The following is a 25,634-nucleotide window of genomic DNA, read 5'->3' on the forward strand; positions in this document are numbered from 1 at the left end:
TTGGAGACTATTTATCGCCGGCCACGTGTCGACAAAAGAAATGTATTGTTAATCGAATGCTTAGGAATTATTATATTTTTATAAAAATAATATAAGTTAATTCTAGTTTAACCAAGCATTCCGTAAATAAAATATTCATATTTAAATTATACCCTGATTATTTTTTTTTAAATTGGAATGAAAAGTAGTCAACTAAATCGAATGTTTAGGAATTAATTTGGGTTTAAATTGGAACTAATTAGGTTCATGAACCTTTAAATTTTTTATAACGTAAAATTTTGAATTTTAGATAGAAATTTTTTAATTAAATCTTAGTTTGGAAAATTTGTTTTATTTTTCATTAGATTCTTGTCCAAATTTTTAAGAATATTAATATGAATAGAAACAAGTCATAATTTTTCTCAATAAAATGAAAAAAATATATATAATATATAAATGATAACATATTTAGTTATGTGTTTGAATTGAACTCAAGACGAGTGAGACTTATGGACACACAAACACCAACAAAATAAGCTAATTTTATGGAATGTTAAAGTATAATATTAATATAGTAATCACTTTCTCCACGTGATTTCATCTCTCGGAAACACGACTCTTGTTTGATCAGAAAAATGATCAACACTGCGAACCTCGGTCTAGACTGAGAGCTACTCAAAGGATGAGCTGGACAAGTGACCTGCAAAATAGAATACACTTCGATGCTAAAGTCAGTAGCTGGCCGAACTAAACTCGATATAAAATCTAGTATTCACGTACATGAAAACGGAGTGAGTGAGGTCTATTTATACGAGACTTCCCCGACAATATTCCCGACAGTGCCTCAACGACTCTTTAAGGTGGCCGTGAATCACGACGTGTTGTTGTGGAGTCTGTTGGAGATTGGAGCTGAGCCGAGATAGTGATAATCAGATCAGCAAACAACAAGGAGTGCTTTTCTATGAAATTAGATCGGCTCGGCCACGCAAGACGTCGGTTCGGTCGAGGAATGTATGACCGAGATGATGAACTTGAAGCTTGTCAATGATTGCCACGTGTAACCCTTCTCTTCCAACCAACATGTGCCATGAAATGTTAAAGTTGATTTGGATCGTGTTAGGAATGTCAAGAACCAATCAATTCCATCTGATTTGTTGGAGTTTTAAACATAATAACCGGTTCAATGGAACCGGACCAATTTTATTCTATTACTTATTTTTACTTAGAGTTTCTTGGAGCAGTCGTCCACCAAACTTTCTCTATGCGATTTCATCTCTCGCAAACACGACTCTCTTCCCTCCCAAACACATCTTTCAATCTCCTCTCTTCTTTAATGGTAAATTATCTGTCTTAGTATTTAAATTTTGTTTAAACTTCTCCATGTACTTTTCTTTTCCATTTTAATTGGCACATTTTCTTTCTTTAAAATTAATTTTTTTATTTTTATTTAAAATATTATTAACTTTTAGTTAGATACACCACCAAATAACATTTTTTTTTAGTTTTTTATTATAACATTAAATTTATATTAACAAAAAAAAAAGAGAGAACATCAAAATGGTAACAGTTTCACATTTTCCTCCATTTTCACATTTAGGTCGGCTAAAATCGTTCTCCCTCTCTAATCTCCCAAAATCATTCGTACGAGTTCTCCTCTCATCTGTGGCGCCGGCGGCCATCTCCAGTGGCGAAGGTGACTATCTATGGCGGCGACGACGCTCTCTGTGGACAACCCAACAGTAGTGATTCTATATTCAAGTGTTGCTCCTTTCTTCTCCCGTTTATTCGATTTTATTTATGGGTTTTGGGTTTGGATTTGCCATTCTGCATCTGAAATTTAGGAGACCAAAGGGAACCCAGCTGAAATTAACAAGTTTGGCATATGGGTTTTAATTTTTAGAGATCTGTATTGGATAATTTCTTGATTTTGGGTTTTTACAATCTTCAATCAGGCGTTACACGAGCAAACCGAGAGAGAGTTATCCACCACCATTTTCGTTGCTTTCTTCTTCCTGCGGGCTACCAGCTTCATAGAGAAGAAGACCACAAGGTCACTCTTATAATTTTAATATAAGTTTGATGATGGATAGAGTTGAAAATAGTTTGCATTTTGATTACTACCCCTCCCCCACCATGGACATTCATTTGTTGTGCATATGCTGCTTATGGAGTTCTCTATTAGGTCCTTTTTAGGTTATAACACTTCGTTTTTTTAATATAAGTTTCATAAATGTAGTTAGAGATTTTTTGTTGTTTTCGTGGATAGTTTGTTACTAAGGAATATTGTTATTTAGTTTTACTCTCGGTATTTGCATAATTATTTTCTCTTTTTTTCTAAATGTTCTTGTAGGTGAATAGAAAATCATATCGAAGCAAATGGATCAAAGATGACACAACTCATTTTGTGCTCCACGTTGCTTTATTCTACCAAACTTGGTGAATTTTGTAATTCTACCTATGAACTCTCGTTTAGGTAGAAATTACTATTAGTGGATTTATGTAATTTTGTTTTTACTATTGAATACTTTATTTGTAATGTAATGGATTATGAAAACTTCATTTATAAAAGGGATGTGATGATGTATTTAATAAACCATATAATATTTTTTGTATGTTTTTAAGCCAACTTGATCAAACTATATAAATTTTACACAGCAAAAGTTAAATGGCATAAAAATAGTTGATCATAATAATTGTTTCAATTGGAAATAAAATATCGATATTTTTAATAATATAATATAAATACTATTTACATACTATAATAAAAGCTATTATAAGTTTAAGATAGCATGAACTTTGAGTTATAATGACTATTTTAATTTATAGCGTGAGAAAAAAGCAATTACATGTTTATGATAGCACAATTCTTTAGTTGTATATACCACATAATAGTTAAGAAAAATAGCTATTCTAAGTTTAAGATAGCACAAAAAAAGAGCTATCAATAGATATAATAGCGTTAAACTAAAACGCTATTAAATGTTAACATAGCAACGTAAATATGTAATAATATCTTCATTTATTATAGCGTCAGTTATAGCTTTTGAACAACGGTATCAAAAGTCATGGACTTTTAATAGCATCGACTGTCACGACTCTCCAAAACGCTATAAAAAGTTTTTTATGGCATTTTTCATGAGCTATCGTATCCCTTTTTTCTTGTAGTGCTTGAATATTCGTGGCGAATCGGTCTTAGAACAAGTGAGTATAAGCCTTCAAGCAACTTGCAAAAATATCCTCTCTTTTTTTTTTTTTACTAGGGGTCAATGGTATAGAAGACACCAAAGACAAGATTCAAAAGAATACCAAATGATAGTTATAATGATATCAAATGATATTTATAAGAATAAGGCAAGATATAAACAAGGATGATAAGACAACCTTCAGCCTAATGCTCTTGGTTTCATGGACTCAACTACAATATGCAAATTGAAATTAAAGCTAAACAAAGAAAGAAATATGCAAATAAAATCAATGAAGTAAAAAATATACTAAAAAGATGTACAAATCCAATTTGTAGTGCAAACACACACAAAAAATAACTTATCAACAAAACAGTGAACTTTGCAGTAATTTGGGTAACTTTGGGTGAGGGGTGTGTGATGTATACAACTCGGATGGGGCTCCAACCAATGGCAAAAGTTAGCACAACAAGTGTACTTAGATTGTGTAGGCTGTCAAAAGGTTTGGATTTCGTTGGAGGTGGCTGCTCTCTCAAAGAAAATTCTGGGGCTGCATAATGGAGTCTCTCGAGTGGCCCAGTGGGTGTGGCGGCTGTCCTCCTTCTTTTGGGCTGTCCAACTAGGTCAAAATAATCCAACAATAATTTTAAATAAAAATATAATCAATGTTAGGATTGTTTGCCAAAAAGAAATCGATTTTGACAAGATTTGGTGGCCCAAAGATTTTCTCCAAAAATGTCCAGCTTCAAATTTTGGAAAGTTTTCTGCTTGGACACCTTTTCTTCTTTCGCTGATAACTTGTGCTACAGACCTTGGATGGCACCAATCTATATGTCTCTGGAGAGCTCTTTCAAAGACCTTTAATTTAGTACCTGATTTGACTATATTTAGCAAAAAGGTCAGTAAGATATTAATCGTCAAAGTTGGGACACTACTTCTTTGGCGGCAGTAGGAATTCCAGAATGTATAGTATTTTCGAAAAAGCGATAACTTTCAAACCACTGATCTAAATTTATTGATTATAAACTCCGTGGAAAGATAACACATAGATCTTTCAAACGACATTAATTTCAATCAATTTGGACTTCTGAGCAAAAAATTATAGATTTTTAAAGTTGGCTCTGGTTTTGTACTCTCTGCAAGTTTCTCTCAATTTCTGGGGTTCGAAGAAAAGTTGATAACTTTGACTATAGGATTAAAGTGAAACTTGGTTTGTTGGAAAGCTTTTGAGGTGCAGAACACAAACAAACAAGTTTTGGACACTTTAAAGTAATTTTCGAAATAAAAAATTCTGTTGCAAGAATGATAGATCAAAGTTGGCTCACGAAAGACAATGGAACTTTTTATGAGATTTTTTTGGATAAAGGAATGTAAAGACAAGACTGAAATTTAAAGACAGAAAATAAACAATATCTCGGTCTAAAGCTTAAGCTCTGATACCAAATGATACGTGACAACCCATGCGTATTGAGCTACTCGAGCCACAAGCCACTTGAATCTAATCATATAGTTGGTTCAACCCGAAAGGCCAAGGTTAGAGGGATTACCTTTGCAGTCGTTACCTTGAGTAGACAGATGACTCACTATGCTCGAGGTCGGAAACACTCCACGAGTTTGATGATGTTGCATCTTAGCTTAATAGCTAGAGGGTAAGTGCAAGTGCACACTGTCACAAGTAATAATATGAAAATATTCCAAGTTCGTCTCCACAGGGACTAGTTTTTCTTTTAAAATTGAATTTGAAAACTGTTGGATTGAGCAATCAAGATTGTGATAAAAATTGGTGAGATTGGTTGAACACGAAAAACACACTTAAATAATAGACTTTAGAAGGCCAACCCCCTACTACTATTTAGTTCTAAAATGATAATTACACCTACCAAATGTGCTCGTAATTACACTCAATTTATGCAAACTGGTTCAACTCCTATTTCATACCGCTTTTGGTTGTTTAGAAGTTTAGGCTAGTGTTTACATATGTCTATGCAACTCTAAAATTCTAAATAAATCAAGTTCCAACTTATGTTTAACGGGTAAGAGAGCTATGTCTAGGATCTTGTTTTAGTTCTTATTTCTAAGTAACTTCCCGTTTTACCTTGATGAGATCCATTTTACTCTAACCTTCTCAGAATTAAACTCAAACTAGTGTGATTTAAAGAAGTGGCCAACAAGAAAATCATCTGGATAAATTAGATTAATCAAGATAAGCAAAGAGAGCTTAATACGTCGTGCTCACTGATAGATGTAATTTAAAATAGATGAACTAAACCATTCGTAGGAGGGTTGAAAAATTAATTTAGCTACTCATGGAATTAAAATAAATGCAATAGCAAAAGAAGATAACAAAAGAATGTATTTTCATTGAATTAGGAAAGAAGAACACAAATTAGAGTAACTAGAATTTCGATAAAATAAGCAAGGGATAAGTGTAAAAACAATAAAAGAAGAACAAAACTTAAAGCTAGAATTAAAACTTAAAAGCTAAAGTTGACAATAATTTAAAAAGAAAAAGCAAAGCATGGAAAATGAGGTGTGTAGAAGTGATTGGAGGCTCCTTTTATAGGACATGGAAGTAACAAGTATTTGAGAAATTCAAGAGAAGTTGGCAACCACTCCTTCTAGAGATTTTAGGAGTCAAACTGAATCTTGGACCAATAATTTGGTCAAGAGTTGTTATTCCCGTTTTGACAATCTATGCATCGAATGTGGCTGGCGCATTGCGAAGCTGGAAGTTCCAAAGCAATTGGCTGGCGCATCCCTCTAATAATTTGGAAATACTTGGCGTGCGATGTGCCTGACGCATTGCAGTCATCAATTTCCAATTTTCCTCACAAAATAAACAAATTTTCATCAATTAGCCTCTATTTGCTTCTAACTACTTACCTAAGTCCTTAATAACGAAATATTCACATTTTTCATGAATTATATGCATTAACATACATTTTCCATCATAATTAACTCTCAACCAAGCATGAAAACTACTCTTTTTAGCCTTTAATCAAGTCTTATCAGATGACCAATCAAACAAACATGCTCCAAGGGGTTCAAATATGAAGGCCTAAGTTCAACCACACAAAGGGATTCGAAATTTGAGAAGGGTTTGCACGAGACAAGGGGTGAGAAACACTCTTAATTCTATTCAACTTCAATAATCCAAATGTGTGTTACAATCGAGGAGAACAAGCCTATTTATAGGCCAAGGTCTTTGGCCTTTTAAGAAAAATAACAAATTTAAAAAGAAAATTAAAAATATTAAATTCCTAAAAAGTCTAAAACTTGCCTAAAAGTGAATTTTAAAAATGATAAATAAAACAAAGAAATCAATAATAAACCAAAATGTTAAGGAAATATATTCCTTAATTGGGAGGAATGGGCGACAAGATAGAGCAGGGCGCGCAATGGGCTGGGCAGATAGGCGGGGCGCGTGCGGGCAAGACGCTGGGCAGAGTATCACGTCTCTCCTGCAACGGTAGCGACTCCTCTCTACTCGTGGAGAAGTCCAACTGAAGTTGCGCACAACTTCAGTTTATCAACAGGGACGGCCTTGGTAAACATATCGACTGGATTTTCACTTCCTGGAATCTTTTCAAGCACCAGCACCCCATCTTCCAAAGCTGATCTGATAAAATGGTACCTTATCTGTATATGTTTCGTTCTCAAATGAAATACAGGATTCTTTGCTAAATGAATAGCGCTATGATTGTCAAATGCAAAGTCCCTTTTCCCAATTTCAAACCAAGTTCTTCTAAAAAGGACTGAAGCCATATCATCTCTTTACTTGCCTCAGTAATTGCAACATACTCAGCTTGTGTAGTAGAAAGTGCTACTATTTTCTGCAATCTAGAGACCCAACTAATAGCAGTATTACCCAAAGTAAATACATACCCGGTAGTACTTTTTCTGCCATATGTATAACCTGCTATATCTGCATCAACATAGCCTTGCAATTTAAAATCTATCCTTTTAAAATGTAGAGCATAATCAGTCGTTCCTCTCAAGTATCTGAAGATCCACTTTACAGCCTCATAATGCTGCTTCCCTGGATTATTCATATACCTGCTAACAACTCCCACTGCATATGCAATATCTGGTCTTGTGCAAACCATGTCATACATTAGGCTACCTATAGATGAAGTGTATGGAATTCTAGCCATATAATCTCTTTCTTGCTCAATAGTGGGTGAGTGCTCCTTAGATAATTTAAAATGACAAGCTAAAGAAGTACTCACAGGTTTTGCATCTCCCATGTAAAATCTGTTTAGCACCTTTTTTACATATTCTTCCTGTGACAATGTTAAGTATCATCTTTTCTCTCGATCATCATCCCTAGGATTTGTTTGGCAGCTCCAAAATCTTTCATATCAAATTCTCCAAATAATTCAACCTTTATCTTTAGAATTTCATGTTTGTCTGGTCCTGCTATTAACACATCATCAACATATAGCAATAAAATAATTGAAGAGTTACCCTGAGTTCTTAAGTAGCAACAATGATTTACCTGATACTTCTGAAATCTATTATTGCACATAAAACTGTCAAACTTCTTGTACCACTGTGTGGGAGCCTGTTTGCGACCATACAGGCTTCTCTGAAGTTTACAAACCATTTTCTCCTGCCCCTGTACTGTAAATCCTTGTGGCTGCTCTATGTAAATTTCTTCTTCCAAATCACCGTGAAGAAAAGCTGTTTTTACATCCATTTGTTCCATAAATAAATCTTCTTCTGCCACTATCGATAATACAGTTCTAATAGTAGTTAGTTTAACTACTGGAGAAAAAATTTCATTAAAGTCAATACCTTCCTTTTGTTGAAAGCCTTTGACTACAAGCCTTGTTTTATATCTTTTGCTGTCATCGGGCTCCTGTTTGATTCTATACACTCATTTGTTCTGCAAAGCTTTCTTACCTCTTGGTAACTCAGTAAGTTGTCATGTCTGATTCATCATAAGAGAATTCATCTCATCTTTCATGGCTAACTCCCACTTGACAGAATCTTCCAACTGAACTGCTTCTTCATAACATTCAGGTTCACCTCTGTCAGTCAATAATATATAGTTCAAAGTAGGGGAATACCTCTGTGGTGGTCTGATAGTTCTGCTAGATCTCCTAACTGCTGTAGGTGGTGTTCTCTGAACTTCTTCAGTTTCAACAATTGGTCCATCATATTCAATAACCTGTTCCTCAGATTCCACAACTAGTTCCTCAGGAGTAGTTGTACTATGATCTTGGTCTCAACTCTGGGAAGACTTTATGTACCTAGTCTTCTCTTATGTACTTTCATTTGACTCTGACTTTTTAGATTTATCATTTGCTCTGTCCTTATACAGAACATCCTCATTGAAGATCATGTTCTTGCTTCTACTAATTTTCTTGTTTTGGTCATCCCAAAACCTATAGCCCATCTCAGCTCCGATATAACCAAGAAAATAACACTTCTTGGATTTAGCATCCAGTTTACTCCTGTTTGCAGCATCAATGTGAAGGTAAGATACACAACCAAAAACCTTTAAATGAGAAAGGTTTACCTGTTTACCGCTTCAGACTTCTTCAGGCAATTTGAAGTCTAGTGATGTGGTCGGGCTCCTATTGATCAGATAGGTTGCAGTGTTGATTGCCTCTGCCCAGAACATCTTAGGCAATCCCGCATGTAATCTTATGCTCCTGGCACACTTATTCAACCTCCTGTTCATTCTCTCTGCCACACCGTTCTGCTGTGGTGTCCCTGGAATAGTCTTTAGAATCACAATTCCACTGTCTGCACAATACTTTTTAAATTCCCCATCAACATATTCACCACCATTATCTGACCTCAAGCTTTTAATTTTCAGACCTGTCTCATTCTCAACCATAGCTTTCCAAGTTTTGAAAACAGAAGATACATCAAATTTATGTTTGAGAAAATAAGTTCATACCTTCCTGATTGAGTCATCTATGATAGTCACATAGTATCTGGAACCTCAAAGAGAAGAAACTTCAGAAGGCCTCCACACATCAGTGTGAACCAGCTCCAATTTCGTAGGCTTTGGCGCTGCACCTGTTTTTGAGAAACTGACACGCTTCTGCTTCCCAAATACACAACCTTCACACAGCTTGTGGTCAATTGCCTTAAGTCCCTGTAACTTCCCTACAGAGTGAAGAATTTTCATACCTTTTTCACTCATATGTCCCAGTCTGTTATGCCATAATTGAGTATGGCTCGAATGATCTACAACAGCCACCATGTCTTTATCATTGCTATTGACATACAAAGTTCCTGACTTGCTTCCTCGAGCAATCACCATGGCACCCTTTGTAACTTTCTAGCTTCCTTAACCAAACGATATTTCACATCATTCATTATTCAGCTACCCCATAGAAATCAAGTTTTTCATCATATTCTGAACGTGACGTACCTTGCGAATTTTCCAAATTGAACCATTTGCCATTTTTAAATTCACGTCACCGATACCAATGATATCTAAAGGCTCTCCATCGGCAAGATAGACCTTTCCATGATTTCCTACAATATAATTTTCAAGAATGTCACGTTGTCCTGTAGTATGAAAAGACGTACCTGAATCCATCACCCATGTGTCATGAGCGCTCTCAACTGCAAGAACCAAAGCATCATGTATCTGCTCAGCAACATTAGCACCGGCTTTGTTCCCTTCATTTTTCTTTGGGGCCTTGCAATTCCTCTTCAAGTGTCCAGTCTTACCACAATTCCAACACTCAAACATGCTGTTTCTCGACCTGCTTCTGTTGTTTTTCGACTTGCCTCGATTCCTATAACTTCTATTATTATTTCTTCCTCTGTCCACATTCAATACTGAACCAAAAGTAGAAGCGATACCAGAGTCCTTCCTGCGAATTTCTTCTGCAAGAGCTGCATCTCTAACATCTTCAAATTTCAATTTCTCTTTCCCACAAGAATTCGAAATAGCAGCTCGCATGGGTTCCCAACTATCAGGCAAAGATCTTAATAACAAAATAGCATAAACTTCATCACTGAATTCTAAATCAACAGCTACCAGTTTATTAATCAATGCGTCAAATTCATTTAAATGGGCAGTAATAGGTGTACCTTTAGCCATTTTCAAATTAAAAAATTTAGTTGCAAGATACACCTTATTATTTACCAAAGGTTTTTCATACATGTTGGCCAGGGCATTCATCAACCCCATTGTGGTCATCTCCTTCGCAATCGTACCCAACACTTTCCTGTCCAACTTCTTCCATTATTTTTCTCCCATATCATCCGGCTTTCCTTCTAATGGCTATTCCAACTCTTTCGAGTGCAAATAATCTAATACCTGATTTTTCCAAAACAAAAAATCCGACCCATTAAAAGTGACCAATTTGTCGTCCCCTGCCATTGTTCTTCAACCTCGCTCTGATACCACTTGTTAGGGATAAAACAAGCTAACAAGTATTATCTCAATCGCAATTCCAGACAATATATGCTAACTAATCTCAGATCAGGTTCTGGTTCCAATTATAACAGAAATAAATCAAATCGGAACTATGCTCAAAGAGTAGATAAATCAACCTAAACCTCAAGCAACAAGAACAATAAAATATAGGGAAGAGAAATCGACACCGAATTTATACCAGTTCACCCAATGTGGGCTATGTCCAGTTCTCTGCTACTGTTGCAGGTTCACTAAATGCCAGGAGAATCTTCAAGAGTTTACAAACGCTCTGCAATAATTTCTCTAACTTTTTTCTCAAAGAAAAATGCTCACGAATCACTCTTACAAGCTTCTAAAACTCTTCAATGGAGATTGTACATAAAATTTCTCACAAAATTTTACTCACAGAACTCTTTGTAAAAAAAACCCTCACAGAAACCCACGAAGAAGATGACCCTCTGTATGAAATCTCACTAAAAAAAAACTCTCTCTCTTGGGGTTGTTAAAATAATGGGGCGGCAAGGATAATAATTTTACATAAAAATTATATAACTAAACTTCAATAAGAAGTAATCTAAATGTATTGCGCCTTTTGTATTTAAGCCCATTAAGCCCCTTCATTGTCTCCTTTAATTTGGCTCCATTCTCAACAGTGTTTGTCCCTTTGATGTATACTGATCTTGAGGGCTTGTTTGTTCCTATTTCCTATATATAGATACTGAGTTTTAAAGAAGAGGAAAAGGTACTTGATTATTTTATTCTTCTCTTTTGGCGTATGATTTGGTACTCTGCTATTATCAAGTTTTATATGTAGGAAACAACAAGTTCAGCTGGTATATAAATGTGTGAGTGTCTGCCAACTACTTAATGGTGCTGGCGTCAGTGCTTTTGTAGAAAGACATCTACATGGTTTTGTGATGCATTTTTTCTTTCTTCTTTTCTTTTGGACGTTTGGCTATTTTTGTCTAGCTTGGATCTCCTATTTTTTTTTCCCCTTAAGGTTCAATTACTTTACTAAAGGAGAATGAATTTGGAGGAGAGTGAGTATGAAAAACAATTAGAACAGAATAATTGGAGATGAGGATGAACCTCATGTTATTACTTCAAATATAATCACTTTGGTTTCGAAATTACAATGAAGAAAATTACCATTGGGTTTAGTAATGTTTAGAATGAGACTCAATTTTTATCTGTGCCAAACTTGCAAGAGATAGAGAAAAAATTTGGGAGTGTACATGAGCAATGGGATTAATTACACTTCCCAATTATTCGTTGTTCATTTCTGTTCCTGGGATGTACATGGTGCTTTATTACCTAAAAATAGAAAAGGTGGAGTTATTGAACCTAATTCTTCCTGCCGAAATTTAAATTTTACAAGGATAAAGAATTAGAAAATTTATTTAACTGAATAGTTTGCAATTATATTGGAGGGAGTTAAGATTTTGGCTGGCATCTTTGGGCGCTCTTTCCACCCTCTGTTGTAATTACAATATTTTAATAAGTACCAGCTGGAGTGGTTCTTTGCTAGCTTCTTCTTCTTGTTTTTTTCTATTTTTTATTTTATTTATTTACTTTTTATATTATCAAAGAAAAGCTCCGTTGGTTACTTGCCCAAAACAAGTTTGCAGCAAATGTATAAACTTTTGAATGATGTTAATAGGATATGCAACTGTGGAAGAATTGGTAGCCAGGAAAAGAAGAATCTTTGGTGATACTTCTGCTAATTCTGTTGAGCTTTGGAATTTTATTAGGCTTTTAGTTTCTATTGATGTTCCCTCTCTCTTAATCATGATTCTATCTTTATTTTTCCCAATTATAGTAACTTTTTGTAATTATCACTCGGTCTTAGAGTGGGAGTCTCATCCCTTTTGTACTTGTTATGTAGCAATGAATTGTTGGTTTATTATCATTAATTATATGATGCTTGATCGTATCTTTGGTAGTTTGGATATATCATTCTTTTATATCTTATGAAAGTATGCTTAGACATTTGAAGCTGACCATTATTGGTTGATTATTCAGACAAATGAGAAAAATAGCCTAACAGACATTTGTGCTCAACAAATGGTGGAGATAAAATCTCTCAAGGCATTGGTAAAATTCTCTACTCGATCCATTTCTTGTCATTTTGTTCTATGCTGTTTTTAGTATTAAATGTCAAGTTTTTTACTCGAATATCACTTGAATAGTATCGTATACCTGAGTCTTGGTCAGCGTGGACATTCTCTTCACCTGCTGTATGGTATAATCTTATCCAATTCATGATAAATTGACGTGGACCTTATTTAATGCTATTGCCTTTATCATGTGCCTGTTTAAATTGAACCACATTATTTTTTACTTTGTTATTGTTATTATTTTTTTTTCATCTATGTAAATTCTTCTGGATTTTGCATGGCAACTAAATAGGTTTTAGTCTTATGAAAGTCGAATGGTTGAGAACTTGAAAGCTGTAGGGTTGGTAAACTGAAAAATGATCCGATCCTTTGGTTCATTCAAGTTTTTTATCAGTTTAAAATCTGGTAGGGCCACAAAGCCTCATTCAACACAGAGAAGAGCTCGGTAAAAAATGCTCTGTTCTCTCTCTTCCTTCTTCCTCCTCTTCTCCTTCCCTTCTCTGTCTTACACCTCACTAGTTTCTTCTCAGTATTTCCTTTCAGTATTTTGTTCGAATTCAGTTAAGCATGGAAGTAAGCAGCTGTTGAATAGATAATTGTTTTTTTGTATTTGGCTTGAGAATGACATGTTTATGATAGATGGTTTGTCAAGGAAAGTTTTGATGCCTCTACATTCTTCGCAATTCTTCTCGTTCGAAAAGCATATGGGTGAAGTAGCCCGGCATCAAATTCCTGATTCCTTATTCTTTCAGCTTCGTGATGATCTTGGATAATGTCGTATTAAAAAGTTTAGAGCCAAGGGTCTATGGACTCTGAGTGGGTGATATTGCCTTCTACTTGATTATGTACATTCAGACTTATGGGGACCAGCTCAAACTCCATCTCTAAGTGGGTCAAGGTATTTTCTCACATAACTGATGATTTCTCTAGAAAAACATGGATTTTTTCCTAAAAACTAAAGATCAAACACTAGAGAAATTTAAAGGTCGGAGGAAACAAGTAGAAAATCAAACCTCAAGATCCATAAAATACCTCAGAGCTGATAATAGCCTTGAATATTGTGGGGAAGAATTTAATAGGTTCTGCAAAGAAAATGGTATAACCCATCATAAAACAGTTAGACATGCTCCCCAACAAAATGGAGTGGTTGAGCGGCTAAATAAGACAATAACAGAGAGAATAAGATGCTTATTGTCATATGCAAATCTTCCAGAGAAATTTTGGGCAGAAGCAGGATCTTATGCAGTCTATACCATAAACAGAAGTCCTCACACTACAAATGAGTTTATCAGCTGAAGAAAGATGGACAAAACACCCTCCAAAGTTGGATAATCTTAAAGTCTTTGGATGTATTGGCTTTGTCCATGTAAATCAGGGAAAATTGAAACCTAGAGCAATAAGATGCATGTTCGTTGGGTTTACAGAAGGGGTTAAATGATATAGACTATGGCATCCTACCGATAGAAGATGCATAAATAACAGAGATGTGGTTTTTAGGGAGCAAGATATGTTCATGTATCAAGAATTATTGAATTTAGACACAGACAGATCTGATAAAGCAATAATTGAGGTGGAGACACCCAGTACATCAGAAAATGAAAAAAAATCAAACAATTATTGATGCCACAGAAGAAGAAAAAGAAATACAAGAAGAAATAGATGAACCCGTTGATTTAGCAGATTATTCTCTTGTTAGGGATAGACAAAGAAGACGGATAGTTCCACCTAAAAGATATGCAGAAACGAATGTCATTACAGCAGCTTTAAATGTAGCTCATACACTAAATGATGATGAGCCTCAAAATTTTCAAGACGCAGTAAATGGCGCAAATGCAATCAACTGGATTGATGCCATGAACGAGGAAATGCAATCTCTTGAGGTTAATGAAACCTGGACTCTAGTACCATTACCAGAAGGATACAAACCAATAGCGTCAAAATGGATATACAAATATAAAGAGGGGATTCCCAGAGTGCAACAACCAAGATATAAAGCAAGGTTTGTTGCAAAGGGATATACACAAAGAGAAGGCATTGATTACACAGAAGTTTTTTCTCCTGTGGTTAAGCATACATCCATAGGAATGCTTTTATCATTGGTGGCTCAAGAAGAGTTAGAACTTGAACAACTAGATGTAAAGACTGCATTCTTACATAGGCACTTGACAGAGACTATATTCATGAAGCAATCTGAAGGATACCTTGAAAAGGGCCAAGAAAAACAGGTATGTTTACTAAACAAAGCTCTTTATGGATTAAAACAATCACCAAGGTGTTGGTACTACAGGTTTGATGAATTTATCACAAAAATTGGTTTCAACCGAAGTGCATATGACAATTTTTTTTATGTCAAGTCAACCTCAAAACAAGAAGCAATCTTCCTTCTTCTATATGTAGACGACATGTTGTTAGCTCGTAGAAGAAAGGAAGACTTGAAGTATGTTAAAGAAAGCCTGAAAACCGAATTTGATATGAAGGATTTAGGGGAAGCAAGAAAAATCCTAGGAATGGAGATAATTAGGAAGAAAAGAGAAGGTCTTTTTGAAATAAATCAGAGCCCCTATATCAGAAGAATCCTATCGAAATTTGGCATGAATGAGGTTAAAGCAGTGAAAATTCCTATAGCACAACATTTCAAACTATCATCAGAAAACTGCCCTGCAGAAAATGACTATGAGCATATCAAATATATGAAGTCGGTCCCATATTCCAGTGTTGTAGGGAGTCTAATGTACCAATGATATGCACAAGACCAGATTTGGCCTACTCATCTAGTATAATAAGCAGATACATGTCGAACCCTAGAAAAAGACACTGGGAAGCAGCAAAATATGTCCTAAGATACCTTAAAGGGACTGCAAACTTAGGTCTTACTTATAAAAAAGCTACTGAACAAGAACTACAACTCTATGGATATGTAGATTCAGATTATGCTGGAGACCTAGATAAAAGAAGGTCACTTTCAGGCTACTTATTTCTAGTGGGTGAGAATGTGATCAGTTGAAAGGCTACATTACAATCCATAGTAGCTTTTTCAACAACAAAAGCAGAGTTCATAGCACTTTCTGAAGCAGTAAAAGAAGCATTATGGCTGAAGGGACTTTTAAAGGACTTTGATTTTGATCAGACAAAGGTAAAAATCTACTGTGATAACCAAAGTACTATTCACTTGTCCAAAAACCAACAATTTCACAGTCGGACAAAGCATATAGACATCAAGTATCATTTTATCAGAGAACAAATTGACGACATGATTGAAGTAGTAAAAGTGCATACCTCTGATAATGCTGCTGATATGCTAACAAAGGCAGTAAATCAAGCCAAATTTGAATATTGCCTGAAATTGGCTGGCATGCAGCCATATGAAAAAGGTTAGAGTGCAAATTAGGGCCAATGATCTTTTTCTTACGGTTTGTTTTAAGGTGGAGATTTTTAAAATGCTTTACAGCAGTAAAACCAACTGTAAGTTGGGTAATCTCAAATCATTCTATTTTTTTGTAAAAAGAAAGGTTAAAGGAGAGATCGTCTATAAATACCTCTCTAGATTAGAATGGTAGTGGTTGTATCTCTGGTTTTTTTCACCTCCAAGATAATAGAGAAAGAAAGCTGCCTCACAGTGGATGTAAGCCAAATTGGCTGAACCACTCTAAAATTGTGTGTCTTCTTCTCCTTCACCTTTTCTCTCATCTATTCATTGTTCCCTGAATTTGCTTGTGTGAGTGTGAGGTTCCACAATCCCTAACAGAACAAGACCCATAGAACTCAATCTCAAAAACCTCGAAAACAAGTATGGAATCAACCAAAGGAAAATTTTAGGAACGGATTACCTTGATGATCAATATCAAGAGTAGAGAAGGCTCGTTTCTAAACTCGTGATTCGAATCACTCCACAAGAGGTACGATCAACACCGCTTGAATGATCCTAACATGCAAATTCTAAAGACACAAAAAATTGCACAAGAAATGGGAGATAAAGCTCTCAACCAAGCTAATGAGAAAACTCACTTTTCATTAAACTTCAAATTGTGTTTACAACAAGACATCTCAAGGCTATATATAGTCATCCTAGCTAGCCATATGAAAGGTCCTAAGAAAATGGAAAGACTCATAACTTACAAGAAATGAAAAGACATGTAAATGTAAAGACATAACCTACAAGAAATGAAAAGGCTTGCAAATGAAAAGTCATAACTTAAATAAATGAAAAGACAAGCAAATGAAAAGGTTAAGAACATGTAAATCCAACCAAAATAAGTGCAATCCCGTCCATAATGAGGGATGAGAGTGTTTGACTTGGTTTTTGAATTGAATGAGTTGACTTTGACTTGTCTTGATGGAGTTGATTTTGACCTTGATTTAGTGGACTTTGACTTGTCTTAAAAACACTTAGAAATGCATAACATGCCCCAAATTGTAGTGAATTGTTCCAACATCTTGCACATCTTCCTTTAATTCTCGTGTCGAGTTTACGAACGCTTGGACACGAAGTAGTAAGGCTTGTTGAAGTTTCCGAGCTCTTGATCTTGTAATCAGTCCATGAGGCATGTCAAAGGGAGCTCCTTGGTTCATATCATCCTCCCCTGCTTTAGAAGGATTCGTCCTCGAATCTAAAGGATCTCCTCGCAATGCAACCTTGTACTCAACATCTTGAGCTCGTTCAAAGATGTTGATAGGATAATAAATTTGTATGATAAACTTGTAATTGCTTGTAGTAAATAAAAACCTTGCAGTCTTGTTCCAAATTCCTGGTTTAAATCCCCAATACACTGGACCATGAGTCCATGGTATTTGATTCTCCATGGGCTTCAAAGCAATGAGTGAATGTTGTTTCTCAGTGTTGCCAAGGTCCTCATTTTGCAGTTGGTTGCTTTCCTTACAATCCTCGATTTTCACAATATTTGTAATCTCGACCGCTTTTGCAACAAGTGCCTCCTCTTTGGTTGTATACTCATCATGCATCAAAACCTTAAGATGCAAATCTTCTTCAGCATCATAAATAATAACATCAATATTAAAATCTTTTTGTTGGGCATGCATAACAGTCTCAACATTCGTATCTTCAACGCCATCTTGATTCTCTCTCTCATTTGGAATTTGTTGATGATTATCCTCTTGAGGCATAGGACGATCTTCCTCTTTTTGAACCGATTTTGCAGCATGACTCTTCATGTCTTCGTATCGCATTTTGAACTCGTGGCACAATTCATTGAAGTCATTTATGTTTTTGCGAATCCCGACCAATTCCTTCGTATATGGATCTTGGCCATGGTGGTTATCATGATATCTGCGACTATTGTGGAACTTCGATTTCTGTGAACGTCTAGTGTGAAACATGGCTACAAAACAAAGTTAAAGTAACAAAGAAAAATAGATCTCACAAGCACTCCCTTACTATTCCACTCGTTAATGAAGTTCACTCATGTTTAACACACAACACTCAAAATAATGTATCACTTACTTTCAATCTCTCCCTCACGACTTAGTACACTCTTACACACATCAAACAAATTGGTAAGTCAGTAGCAAAGTCAAAGAGCAATGTGCATTTCAAGTGGTTTAGACAGGACATAAGAACTCATACAAGAGCGTGATTTTAGGAGTAACCCAAATAACAACAAAGAAACAAGTTAAGAAAAAGAATGGACAGAATTAGAAATGAAGCTAGAAAGAAATGAAAGCAGCATGAGAATTCAATGCAAGGCTAGTAAATGAATAGAAAGTGTAACCACAAAGAAGTAATGACAAATGAGATATTATATGCTTTTCTTCTTCTTTTTTTTTATCAGATATGGATCAGCAAAAGCACAATAATGTTAACAATAAATGCTTTCACGTTCAGTTTTTTTTTTATCAAACAACAAATTGCAAGAATTTCACTATCAAGAAAGACAAATTTGTAGATAAGACCCAGATCTATAAGAATGTAGAAGATGAAAATTGGAAAAGATGAACGTAATTGATACTTTTTTATTTTTTTGTAATTTTAGACAGAATGCTAATATGCTTAGATATAATCCAACATAAGCAAATGAATAAGGAATTCAAAGAGATAAACGCAAGGAAACATATATCCGATCAAAGAGCCTAATGCTCTGATACCAAAATGTTAAGAAACCCTTGAGAGTTGGATTTAAGAACCTTGCTAACGAACAAGACCCGTAGAACTCAATCCCAAAAACCCCGAAAACAAGTATGGAATCAACCCAAGGAAAAGTTTAAGAACGAATTACCTTGATGATCAATATCAAGAGTAGAGAAAACTCGTTTCTAAACTCGTGATTCGAATCACTCCACAATAGGTACGATCAACACCGCTTGAATGATCCTAACATGCAAATTCTAAAGACACAAGAAATTGCACAAGAAAATGCACAAGAAATGGGAGATAAAGCTCTCAACCAAGCTAATGAGAAAACTCACTTTTCATTAAACTTCAAATTGTGTTTACAACAAGACATCTCAAGGCTATATATAGCCATCCTAGCAAGCCATATGAAAGGTCCAAAGAAAATGGAAAGACTCATAACTTACAAGAAATGAAAAGACATGTAAATGTAAAGACATAACCTACAAGAAATGAAAAGTCATAACTTAAGTAAATGAAAAGACAAGTAAATGAAAAGACAAGCAAATGAAAAGGTTAAAAACATGGAAATCCAGCCAAAATAAGTGCAATCCCATCCATAATGAGGGATGAGAGTGTTTGACTTGGTTTTTGAATTGAATGAGTTGACTTTGACCGTGACTAAGTGGACTTTGACTTGTCTTGAAAACACTTAGAAATGCATAACTTACACCAAATTGTAGTGAATTGTTCCAACATCTTGCACATCTTCCTTTAATTCTCGTGTCGAGTTTACGAACGCTTGGACACGAAGTAGTAAGGCTTGTTGAAGTTTCCGAGCTCTTGATCTTGTAATCGGTCATGAGGCATGACAAAGGGAGCTCCTTGGTTCATATCACTTATGTTGAAGATGTTTGTTGGTGCGTCTAGCACGAGTATATGCTTCCCATTATAGAGTCTTTAATGAGTTTGCAATCGTGCGTCTGCATGTTTTGGTATATAGAACTATGTACAGGGTCTGTATCCACAACTACACAGCAGTTTTAGGGCTCTAGAGCATATACATCATATGTCATTCAGACTATGTATATAGAACTATCTCCATTTCTCTTTCTCTATAATACGAATCTTCTCATTCTTCCATTCCCTAAAGGACGCGTCTGCTGGTGCGTCTAGAACGGGTATGTGCTTCCCATTACAGAGTCTCTGTCGAGTTTAAAGGCTGTCACACTCTAACTTCCTTCAGACTGAAAAAGATGACTTTATCTTTTGGTGGTTGTTTTACTTATAATTCTCATTGTCTTTTCCAATCATTTTCTCCATATTCTACTTCTTTCTCCTAGCTCTCAACAAATATATTGCCTTAAATAGCATTTCCTCCAATTTTTGCTTCTAATTTTTGCAAATTATGGCTCAAATGAGCAAATTAAAATGGGGATCAAATGACGCAATTCAAACAGCCAAATAATGAAGCTAGGGCAGAGTTTCATTTCGAACGAATGTGGCAACAAATGGTTTGGATGACGTATTTTGTGGCACAAAATCATCAAAGAGAAGAAGGAATTCTTCAGTTATTCTATTGTTGAATTATTGAATTATTCTTATAATTCGAATGCTTACCAGATGAATTTCGATCATGGAATCGGAGGCTCAATCTTTACAAGTCATTCTCTATTCAATTTATTGATCCCTCCATGTCTCGAGGAACTTGAAATTGTTGAATTGATAAAGAATTAGTTAGATTTATTTTGTAATTTAATTAGCTTACGATTATGTAGGTTATGGAGGATTTAATATGATTTTTAATTAGTTTGATTACCATTTATGTAGGTAGATATTTTAGGGGTTCATAACTAACCAAAAACTGTGGCTCCTTAAGGTAGAACAAATGATGCAGTGATAGTCCCCATAGACTCAGGGACAGCAGATTGGGTGAGGGTAAATTTCTCATTCCATAATTTTCAGAAATATTGATTTAGCTATTTTTTAAAATTAAAAAACCTTTGGCCATTTTTCATTAATGTGTTGTGGATGTAGTCATTACTCAAGATTTCCCAAAAAGGTTTTCCCCGTCGGCCGTCGGGCACCTTTGTTCTCTGCTCATTGGGCTGACTCGTCGTCCAACCATTTGTGACAATTTCTGCAGTTAGTATATCCAACGTTAATGGGCCTGACTCCGGTCCTGGGCCAGTTATATGAAATAGGTTTGAGCCCAGTTATATTTGGCTCGAAGTTATTCAACTGGATTTTCTTTTCTTAGATATACAGTTTAATTAAGGGATTAGTACATTGATACGCCTTTTAGAAATTATAATTTCATAAAAGGCCTATCGATGTTCTAATCTTTATCCTCTGATTCTTTTTCTCGAATTTGATATGAAGATTGAGATGTTTGTTCTTGAATTTGGATCGAAATTATATGTTCTTCGAAAGTTTCAAGCATTCTTTGAATCTTCAAGCCTTTAGAGAGTTTTCAATTTGGTGTGAATTCTCTCAATTCTGAAATTCTGAACTCAGAAAATCAATGAGGTCCCCTCTATTTATAGAGGTTTTCATAGGCTTTGGTGGGCCGTTGGGCTTAAATAATTTTGGGCCAAGCCCAATTCTTTAAATGTATTTGTTTAAATTTAAATATTAATCCATTTTATTTCATGGTAAATTGGATTTTGAGCCAAATTTGTGAACCAAATCGATTTCATGCCCAATACTCATATGACTCAATTACATATTTTAATGGTCAAATTATCTTTAATTTTAATTTAGGGTTAATATATAATTAATCCCTAAATAAAACAGATAATGACGTGACTGATTGGTCCAAAATTTATGGTTCTACACGAACATTAAATATTTTACATTTAAATAAAAAAAAACTAACAATAATAATATAAATGTCATAAATAAGAGTAAATTTGACATTAATAAAAATTCCTAAATCCATAAATCTAATAGTGTAAAATTTGAAAACTTTAAACATTTTTGAAAATAAGTTTCTAAAACAGCTTGTTGAAGACATTATCTCTTTAATTAAATCTCTAATTTATATATTTGTTGTTTTGTTAAATATGACTTGCATGTATTAAACATCTTTTCTTAATTCTTAGAAATTTGATAATCGTTGACTACATTAAGAGAAATGGAAAGTTCTAGAAATGTTTGTCTTGTTCTCTGCCTTAGCTCATTGGTTAACATCTCATTCCCTCAAGGTTGGAGGTTAAATTGTCATTTGCTCACACTTAGATATTTTTATATTTATGTCATAAAGGTCAGATGTTCAACAGTTGAGCTAATTTTTTTTAAATAAAAGTTTCTAATGTTTAAAAAAATAATTATTTTGGTCTTGTTTGATAATCATTTTGTTTTATGTTTTATATTTTTATATTTTTGAAATTGAAAATAAATAAATACAGAGATAAATAAAAGTTACAGTGAAATGAAATTGAACGAGAAAATAAGATATAATTTTCAGAGGAAAAAATAGATTATGAAGAGAAAGGAAAATAAAAGATCAAACTTTAGAAGAAAAAAATTAGGAAAAATATTAAATTTTTAAAGAGAGAAATGAAACTTATTTGTTAGAAAAAGATTAAAATATAAAAATACATAAAAATTTGGAGACAAATAAATAATAATAAATATTCAAAATATGAAAATTTTAGAGAGAGAAAATAAATTTTGTAGAGAGAAATTTAGAAAGAAAAAAATTTTAGAGTGAGAAATAAATTTTGTAGAGATAAATATGAGAAAGAAAAAAAAAGTTGAGTATTATAAGAAAAATCAGATTTTGAAAAACAGAAATATGTTTTTCAAAACTATGTTTTTTTTTTTTAAATTTACATAAAATTTCAAAATGGTTTTTGTAAAATAAAAAAAGATAAAATTGAATTAATAACCCTGTTTTTTAAAAACTAAAAAGCAAAAAAAAAGGAATGGTTATCAAACGACCTTTGGATATGAATTTTTGGCACCAATAAAAAAAAGTTTTAGTACAACAAGTCAAAGTTGGAGATTCAAACTCATGATCTCTTGATGAGAGATATGTGTTAATTACCACGCTGAACTAATCTCAGTCTAGGACCAATAGAATAAAATTGAAATAACTAATGTTTATAAAATAATATTATTTAAAATCCTATTGGTTAAGGGACACAAACGAATTTCGCACCATTTTTTTTCCATACAGTTTTAATATTTCAATTTTTTTTAGTACAAGATGTGGGAGTGCGGGTTCAAACTCACAACCTCATGGTTGGAGATATGTGCCAATTAGCGTTGAGTTATACTCGCTTTGACCAATTTTAACATTTAATTACTCCTTTATAAAAATAATAAAATAATAAAACAATCCTACAAGTGTTTTCGATCAACTCGCTAGCGGCCGTAAATTGTGCTAGAAAAATCAACTATTTACCATGAATTTCATGTTTATGAAATTTTTGTTTGAAATTAGAAAAATCAACTATTTACTAGCTGTGTTGCTTCATTCGATCTATTATAATAAGTTTCTATCAGAATACCTTGAGAGATACCATGATGTGGACATTTCTGCAGCAAATCCTTAAACCTTTCGTATGGTTCACTCAATGCTTCTCAACGGAGTTGCTGAAAATCATTAATATTGTTCTTAAGGTTTGCATTTCTGGATGGAGGGAAGTATTGCATCAAGAACCTCTCAGCTAATTCATCCATAAGGTGATCATAGATTTTGCTGTAACAGGTCAAACCATGCTCCTGCTCCATCCCTCGAGGAGTATGGCAACAATTTTGAGCTCATAGCTTCTTTAGTCTCGCCTTCCAATTTGAACGAACTAGCCACTTGCATAAAATATTGTAGATGGCGATGTGGATCTTCAGATGAAAGTCCATGAAATGAGCCTACGATTTGGAGCATATGAAATAACATTGGTTTCAGCTTAAATATATCGTCTTCAATATAGGCGTCTGCAATTACTAGGTTGAAGTCATAGAATGTTGGGGTTGCATACTCTCTTATTTGCTGCTCCATATCATCGGCTAATAAAACAACATTTAGAGGATGTACTAGAACAGGTCTCCTAGCTGCATCCTTTAGTACGTGCTTAACTCTCTGATCTTTTGGATTATATGGGTTGGCCATTTGTAATCTTTCTCTACCCTGGACTGTTTGCTCGTCCTTTCTCCTTCTAAGAGTTTTTTTTTTCTATCTCTAGGTCAAACTCAAACTCCAATGTAGGGAAATCGTTCATTCACTACACAAACCACCGAAAAAAGAGTTAAAAAAGCTCTTTAAGCTTTGTATCCTAAATTACTAAACTCAAAGTAAAGTAGTTTAGTCCCTGACAATGGTGCCAAAAACTTGTTGCGTGTCCATAACTGATGTGAAAATAAGTTCAAATATACATTATAATGCTCAATTGTAGTATAAAATAAGGTCGAATCTACAAAGACTAAGATTGAACTTCAAGGTAGAGAATTAGAATATCGAAAGACTTTAAAGTTAAAAATAATTAATGCGATATAAATTTTTGCACATTAAAATTGGTTGAAATAACAAATAGGCTTCAAAGAAGGAAATGTTATATCGCCAGGTGCTGGAGCACACGAAAATGACAGACAACATACTTAACATAGAAATCGTTAAGAAATAGAGAGAAATTAGGGGGAATCACTACATGTGCTTTCACTCACTCCCAGATAATGATCTCGCAAAATCGCAACGCCGACTGCCCATACCAACTTGGTTCTCAACTCCTGCTATAAAACAAACACACTTGAAGAACAGTTTATAGGCGGATAGGGTAAGCCTTATTTCTAAGTACTCACCATCCTTTTTAAGAGGAGTCTATCACAAATAGAGTTCATCACACATCAAATAGACTTTCTAAAGTCACAAAAGAGCTAGCAAACTAAAAATAATAGCCAAACACATTCAGTAAGAAGGAAACATTCAAGAAACTATTAAATCAGTAGTACGATATGCTAAAACATCACTATTCGAAAGCTACATCAAGAGACTCCCTCCGGAAATGGGGTTTAATTAATGAAGAAAAGGAAGTAAACAATGAGTAAGAGAGAGAAATATCCCATTTGTTGGAAAGGCTTCGACAGCAGCACAAAACATCCAGCACAATAATAGCGAAGATTCCAGCTCCTACTCGTCAACTTCATCCTCGAAATGGGTGCAGAATGTTGTGGGTTTCAGCTCATTTCGTATTATTCCTTCCTTTTCCTCCTCCCCTGTCAGCTGAGGTATCTTTTCCTTTTTATATTTGGCTCCAAGTTTAGTACTGCACCTAAGATTTGTACGAACGTGGTTAAATTTTGAGCACAGGAAAGTTACTACGCATCCTTGAGATACTACAACATAAAAGGGACTTAGGCATAGCCACTTTCGCAAGGCTCTAGCATTCCTAAAATAATTCTATATTGGCGGGCTACAGAGTTCATGTGAACTCCTTTAAAGCAACGTGTGGCACTCTCGGAAGAAACATTGCTCGTCCTTAACAAACCATGTCCATTGCACATCAAGGATTCCATCATCTCATTATAGATGGACAAGACGGCTCCAAGTACGTGGATAGTAAGACATTTGAGGAAGGTGTTGTACACAAATGGGCAGTAAGCTAGAAGAAATTCAGCCATAATGGCTCGTTTTGGCTCATCCTCGAGTACCAGTAATAGTTTAATGCTTCCTTCTAAGGTGACCTTCTCACTAGCAAAGCCCACAAACGTGTCGTGCTCCTCAGCACGTTAAAAATGATAAGTGAGAGAATATGATAGATATGCCTTTGTCAACCCGAACTGGATGAACCATGGGTATAACTATTGTGGTTGTTATGACCAGGACATCATTGTTAGGTTGTTGGTGGTTGCACGCGTCATCCTCTCGAAAAGGATATGGGAAGTAATTGTTTGGTTGTCCG

The 25,634-nt window shown here is 34.7% G+C and overlaps 1 long non-coding RNA gene and 1 other non-coding gene across 2 annotated transcripts; both read left to right on the forward strand.

The window, feature by feature from the left end:
* The first annotated feature begins 1,587 nt into the window (after positions 1-1,587).
* On the forward strand, positions 1,588-2,544 carry LOC111022180 (uncharacterized). The gene is made up of 3 exons (XR_002602935.2): positions 1,588-1,737; positions 1,932-2,029; positions 2,330-2,544. It is a non-coding gene; the product is annotated as an uncharacterized LOC111022180 (long non-coding RNA).
* A 20,713-nt stretch (positions 2,545-23,257) lies between these two features.
* On the forward strand, positions 23,258-23,364 carry LOC148212860 (small nucleolar RNA R71). The gene has a single exon (XR_015789552.1). It is a non-coding gene; the product is annotated as a small nucleolar RNA R71 (small nucleolar RNA).
* Positions 23,365-25,634: the final 2,270 nt, after the last annotated feature.

This window comes from Momordica charantia (genome assembly GCF_013281855.1).
Source record: "Momordica charantia cultivar OHB3-1 chromosome 2 unlocalized genomic scaffold, Mcharantia_2.0 BLBB01000002.1, whole genome shotgun sequence".
NCBI classification, from domain to species: Eukaryota; Viridiplantae; Streptophyta; class Magnoliopsida; order Cucurbitales; family Cucurbitaceae; genus Momordica; species Momordica charantia.